General features: G+C 39.1%; 1 pseudogene; it reads right to left on the reverse strand.

Annotated features, from left to right (window-relative positions):
* Positions 1–3,556: 3,556 nt before the first annotated feature.
* On the reverse strand, positions 3,557–5,768 carry LOC123852627 (large ribosomal subunit protein uL30-like; annotated as a pseudogene).
* Between the last annotated feature and the right edge of the window lie 414 nt (positions 5,769–6,182).

Genomic DNA, 6,182 nt, shown 5'->3' on the forward strand with positions numbered 1-6,182 from the left:
GATACCAAAACCAGACAGAGAAGAAAAGAAAACCGCAGACCAATATCCGTCATGAGCACACGCACAAATATTCCAAATAAAATTGTAAGTGTAAATTGTATACAACAATACATAAAAATGATAAAACATTATGATTTCACGGGGTCTATCCTCATGTATTCCACATTACATGGGACTTGAAGAATACAGAGAATACAAGATTAGCTTACTATTCAAATATCAATCAACATCATTCACTATACTTTTTTTTTTAGCTAAAAAAATAAAACAACCAGAACCCCGTGTAATCATGTAAATACAGCCAGAAAAAAAATTGTTCCCTAGTAAACTAACAAACAAACAAAAACTCTGAGAAAACTGGGAATAGAAGGGAACTTACTTAGTCTGATAAAGTGTAGCCTCAAAAACAAACAAACAAACCAAAAAATGTATGGCTAACATCATATTTAATGGTGGAAATTAAATGTTCATCCCCCATAAATTCAGGAATAAGATGAGAACATGCATTTCTACCATTTCTATTCAACATTATATTGGTGAGCCTAACCAGAGCAATATGGCATAAAATAGAATAAAATAAATAAAATAAAATAAAATAAAGTAAAATTCATATGGCAGTGCAAAGGACTTAAATTGCCAAGATGTCTTTGAAAAAAGAAAAGCAAAATTGGAAGACTAACACTACCTCATTTCAAGACTTACTGTAAAGCTATGATAATCAAGATAGTGTGGCATTGAAAGACAAATAGATCAATGAGTCAGACTAGAGAGTCCAGAAAGAAACCTACACATATATGAACAGCTGACTTTTGACAAAGGTGCAAAACCAATGTAGTGGAGAAAAGATAACTTTTTTCACAGGTAATGCTGGAGCAAGTGGATAATCATATACTCCAAAATGAATTCTGATCGATATCTTGTGTCATTAAAAAATTAATTAAAAATGGATTATAGATAGAATAGTAAAACCTAAAACTATAAAACTTATAACAAAACAGGAGAAATTTAAAACTGTTGTGATCTCAAGCAAAATTTCTTAGATATAAAGCCAAGAAGGAAAAAAAAATATAAATTGTATTTAAACAAAATTTAAAGTTTCTGGTCTTCAAAAGACATTTTTTCAGAAAATGAAGATGAAAAGCCCCAGATGGGGCACCTGGCTGGCTCATTTGGGAGAGCGTACAACTCTTGATCTCAGGATTGTGAGTTCAACCCCCACACTGGGTGTGGAGATTACTTAAAAATAAAATCTTAAGAAAAAAAGAAAGAAAGGCCACAAACTGGGAGAAAATGTTTGTGAATCATATTCTTTATAAAGGTCTTATATTGCCTATATATATAAAGAACTCTCAAAACTCAGTAATGAGATTTAAAAGCAGGGACTCAGGGACACCTGGGTGGCTCAGTCAGTTAAACGTCTGCCTTCGGCTCATGTCATGATCCCATGGTCCTAGGATGGAGTCCCATGCTGGGCTCCCTGCTCAGTGGGCAGTCTGCTTCTCCTTCTACCCCTCCCCCTGCTTGTGCTCATGCTCTCTCTCTCTCGAAAATAAAATAAAAGCAGGAACTCAGATATTTGTGCACTCTTGTTCATTGCAGCATTATTCACAATAAACTGAAAGGTGAAAGCAACCCGTGTCCATTTATGGAGGAATGGACTAAAAAAAAATGTGTTATGTACACACAATGAAATATTTGGCCTTAAAAAAAAGAAAATCCTGACATATACTACAGTTTGGATGAATCTTGAGGAAATTATGCTAAATGAAATAAGCCAGTCACAAACAAACTAATACTATATGATTCCACTGATAATGAGATACCTAAGAGTCCTCAAATTCTTAGGGACAGAATGTAGAAGGGTGGTTGCCACAGCTGGGGGTGAGGGAAAAATAAACAGTTATTGTTTAATGGATACAGAGTTCCGGTTTATCAGGATGAAAGAGTTCTGGCAAAGGAAGGTGGTGATAGTAACGCAACAATACTTAATGCCATTGAATTTTACACATAAAAGTGGTTAAGATGGTAAATTTTATATTAAATGTATTTTATCACAATTTAAAGCAAACTCAATAAATAGAGAACAACCCAATTTTTTAAATTGGACAAAATGTTTGAACACACATTCCCCAAAGAAGATATACAGATGGAAAATAAACATATGAAAAGATGCTCAACATTGTTAGTCATTGGGGAAATGCAAATTAAAACCACAATGAGAGATCACTACATGCCTATTAGATGACAAAAATTTAAAATACTGACCGTTCTAAGTTTTGGCAAGGATATGGAAAATTTGGAATATTCATATAATGCTGATGGGAATGTAAATGGTACAACTGCTTCGGAAAACAGTTGGGTAATTTCTAAAGAAGTGAAATATCCATTTACCATATATGATCCAGCCTTTCGATTTCTAAGTATTTACACGAGAGAAATGAAAGCATATGTCCATACAAAGACTTGTAAAAAAATATTTATAGCAATTTTATTTGTAACAGCTAAAACCCTGGAAACCACTCAAATGTCCATCAACAAGTAAATGTATAAACAAACTGTGGTGTATCCATGTGATGGACTATTACCTCCCTCCTTTTATTATTCCTTTTTATTAACAAAAGGAACATGGAGAGATCTCAAAATAATTATGCCAAGTGAAAGAAGCCAGACAAAACAATAGTACATACTGTATGATTTCATTTACATACCATTCTAGAAATTACAAACTAGTCTGTAATGACAGAAAGCAGACTGGTGGTTGCCTGGGCATGGAAAGAAAGAATGAAGAGGAACAGGAGAGGAAGGAATTAATTACAAAGGGGCATGAGCAAACATTTGGGGATGTTGAATATATTCCTTATCTTGGTGGGGGTGGTTTCATGGGTGTATGCATAGGTCAAAACTTATCAAATTGTATGCTTTAAATATATATAGTTTATTGTATGTCAATTTTACTTCCATAAAGCTGTTAACAAAATAAATAAAGAAGTTTTATAAGCTCAGACTTGATCTGCCTCAGTGAATTCCATCTGTTGGTGGAGGCAGAGATTGAGGAGCATAACAACTTGGAATTTTCACTTTGGGAAATGACCAAGGAAGACAACCTGTGATGAGGAAAAAAATATTGCTGAGCCACATGGAAAGTTTTGGAGGGGTCAAAAAGTGTTCATTTTCTCTACATTTAATCAACATGGCAGGCCTCAGAGTCAAAAGATATTGGAGCCAGGATGGATCTTAGAGAAAGAAAATGCAGTTAAGTTTTTGTATTTTTCAGATGAGGAAATGAATCCAAGAGAAATAAAGGGCCTTGCGTAAAGTCACATAGCTTGCCGAGGTAAGCATAAAATACGAGTCCTCTGTACCCTACCTTAATGTTGTTTTTTTTTTCTATACCTAGATATCCTAAACCCTTGGGTAATTGCTAATCTAGGTCAGTCTAAGAAAATATCGGAAAAGGTAACACCTATGAGACTCCAAGATAATACCTATGAGAATCTTTCATGGCCATGTGGACAGCTAAGAAGGTAGAAGGGACAGCACTACCTCTACCTTCATATCTTCGGTCCCCAAACCGTCTTAGACAGACATCACTCCTTGTAGGCCAGTAATGCCCTCCTGGCTACCCTCAGAGTCTAGGCAACTTGAAACTATTACTTCTGAGGTGAATTCCTTACAGGCAGAGTCAGCTATGCAATAATGCTTGTCTTAAAAACACAAATTTGGTGCAATGTGATTCATATATTAGGAAACAATAGGAGTACGGTGCACATTTACCTTTGCTGTGTGAGGTGAGCTCTTACAAGTGAGAAACTGGACGGAAGCAGAACACTGCACTCAGCAGAACTGAGTGGCCTGGGATACCCGAAGTGCACATACAACGCACACCCCTCAAATATCTACCACCTATCTCAGTTCACTGCAGGTGTTACGTCGTGCCCATCCACATGTGCTGTTACAGTCTTTCCTCTGGGTTTAGATAACCTAACTTCCTACCACTTTGTAGTGAATCACAAGCTGCAACCTGTTCAACACCTAGGTCCTCAGATTTGAAGTCTTCTTAAGGCAAAGTGCCATGTTTATTGTGTTATTTGTAAATTTCCTTTTTTTTTTTTTTCAACTTGAAATCAGTCACTGTTTATTAACTGACCAGATTATAGTCGTGGGAGACACCTTACCTCAACCTTCTAAGGAGACTACTGACCTGGTCTTCCCTGCTGTCACCATCTCCACCTTCTACAAAATCTGCGACCTTTGTCTTCCTTCTGCTTCAAGGAGAAGACAACTGGAAGGGCCATGGGAAGTTGTTTCCCTCTCTGAAGCATTTTCCAACAGTTGAGATTTCATGAATAAGATCCTCCATGCATTGGTGACTGGGTGGCTCAGGCATTAAGCGTCTGCCTTCCACGGGGGTCAGGATCCTGGGGTCCTGGGATCGAGCCCCGCATTGGGCTCCCTGCTCCACGGGGAGCCTGCTTCTCCCTCCCCCACTCTCCCTGCTTGTGTTCCTTCTCTCGCTGTGTCTCTCTCTGTCAAATAAATAAATAAAATCTTTAAAAAAAAAAAAAAAGATCTTCCATGCAGATGATACCCTATTTACCAAGCATTGGAGCAATCAAAGTGTTATTTGTCGGGACGATTGACTTTTTTGTCGATTTTGCTATGACCACGTGGGTAGATCAATTCATTTACTGACTTCAGACTTCGGTACCCCGTGCTGTAAATGGCTCCACCATCCTCAACATGTTAACAGAAGACTTGCTGAGCTTCACAGAGGTGCCACGGAAGAGCTGACACAGGTGACGAAGTGTCAACACCTTTTGGATCTTGGGCTCACACCATTGATACCTCTGACCCTGAAAACAAATGCCCACTTGAGTTCTACAGTTACACAGAAGTTGCTCACTTTTCAGAGGGCCTGGGTGGCTTAGTCGGTTAAGTGTCTGCCTTGGGTTCAGGTCATGATCTGGGGCGCCCTGCTCAGCGGGGAGTCTGCTTCTCCCTCTCCCTCTGTTCCTCCCCCTGCTCATGCTCTCTCTCTCTCTTTTTAAACATTTTATTTATTTATTTGAGAGAGAGCACGTGAGACAGAAAGCACGAGCAGGGGGAGGGGCAGAGGGAGAAGCAGACTCCCGGCTGAGCAGTGGGACTCGATCCCAGGACCCTGAGATCATGACCTGAGTCGAAGGCAGACACTTAACCAACTGAGCCACCCAGGCGCCCCATAAATAAAATCTTAAAAAAAAAAAAAAGAAGTTGCTCACTTTTCTTGCCAACCTCACAATTCAAATCTTACTTCTGTACATCCTCCAGTTTTTGCTATTATGGTGCTTAGCTTTTTCATAGATAAGCTTCCTCCTTGCCTTTTGAGGCATCTTTTGGGCAAATTTCTCAGGTGCTTGATCTTCAGCTCTGCAATATTCCTTTTCTTCATCTTAATGGTTTCTGGCACAGCAGGAACCTTCTTTTTCTCCTCTTCTATACCCTTTTTTTCTGGCTGCTTATGAATTTCTTAACCATTTAACATGTATAAACGGTGCTAGCATTTTTATTAGGTTCCTATACCTTTTTCTGTACTGTGTCACTGATCAAGTTTTGGAGTGTTGTCTCTCTGATCCCATCTTCTCCCATAAGCCCTGTGGTTTTTCTTGCACTGTTGTGCATAGCATGGTGATTTTTATGAGTGTATATGTCACATTACAGCTGAACTTTATCAGAAGTGTGGGGTAGACCCTTGAAATACTAACCTTTGGTCCAATAGCTATACCCATGAACATGCATGCACGCACACACACACACACACACACAGTTTTGTTTAAATATTACTGGACAGGGGCGCCTGGGTGGCTCAGTTGTTAAGTGTCTGCCTTCGGCTCAGGTCATGATCCCAGGATCCTGCGATCAAGCCCCACACTGGACTCCCTGCGTGGTGGGAAGCCTGCTTCTCCCTCTCCCACTCCCCCTGCTTGTGTTTCCTCTCTCGCTGTATCTCTGTCAAATAAATAAATAAAATCTTTAAAAAAAAATACTACTGGACAGGTGTCCTGTCATATAAGTTTGTTTCAGAGCAGACAGGGAAGTCTCCTTTTCAGAGCCAGCCCACACAATGATTGTTATTTACAGCATACCAGTCCTTTGTTCCTTCTGAGCAGTGACAGATCTGGGACGCAACGAGGACGATTAGC

Source organism: Mirounga angustirostris, unplaced genomic scaffold, assembly GCF_029215605.1.
Source record: "Mirounga angustirostris isolate CCGP_5_RB_7025 unplaced genomic scaffold, mMirAng1.0.hap1 SCAF_7, whole genome shotgun sequence".
In the NCBI taxonomy this organism is placed as follows: Eukaryota; Metazoa; Chordata; class Mammalia; order Carnivora; family Phocidae; genus Mirounga; species Mirounga angustirostris.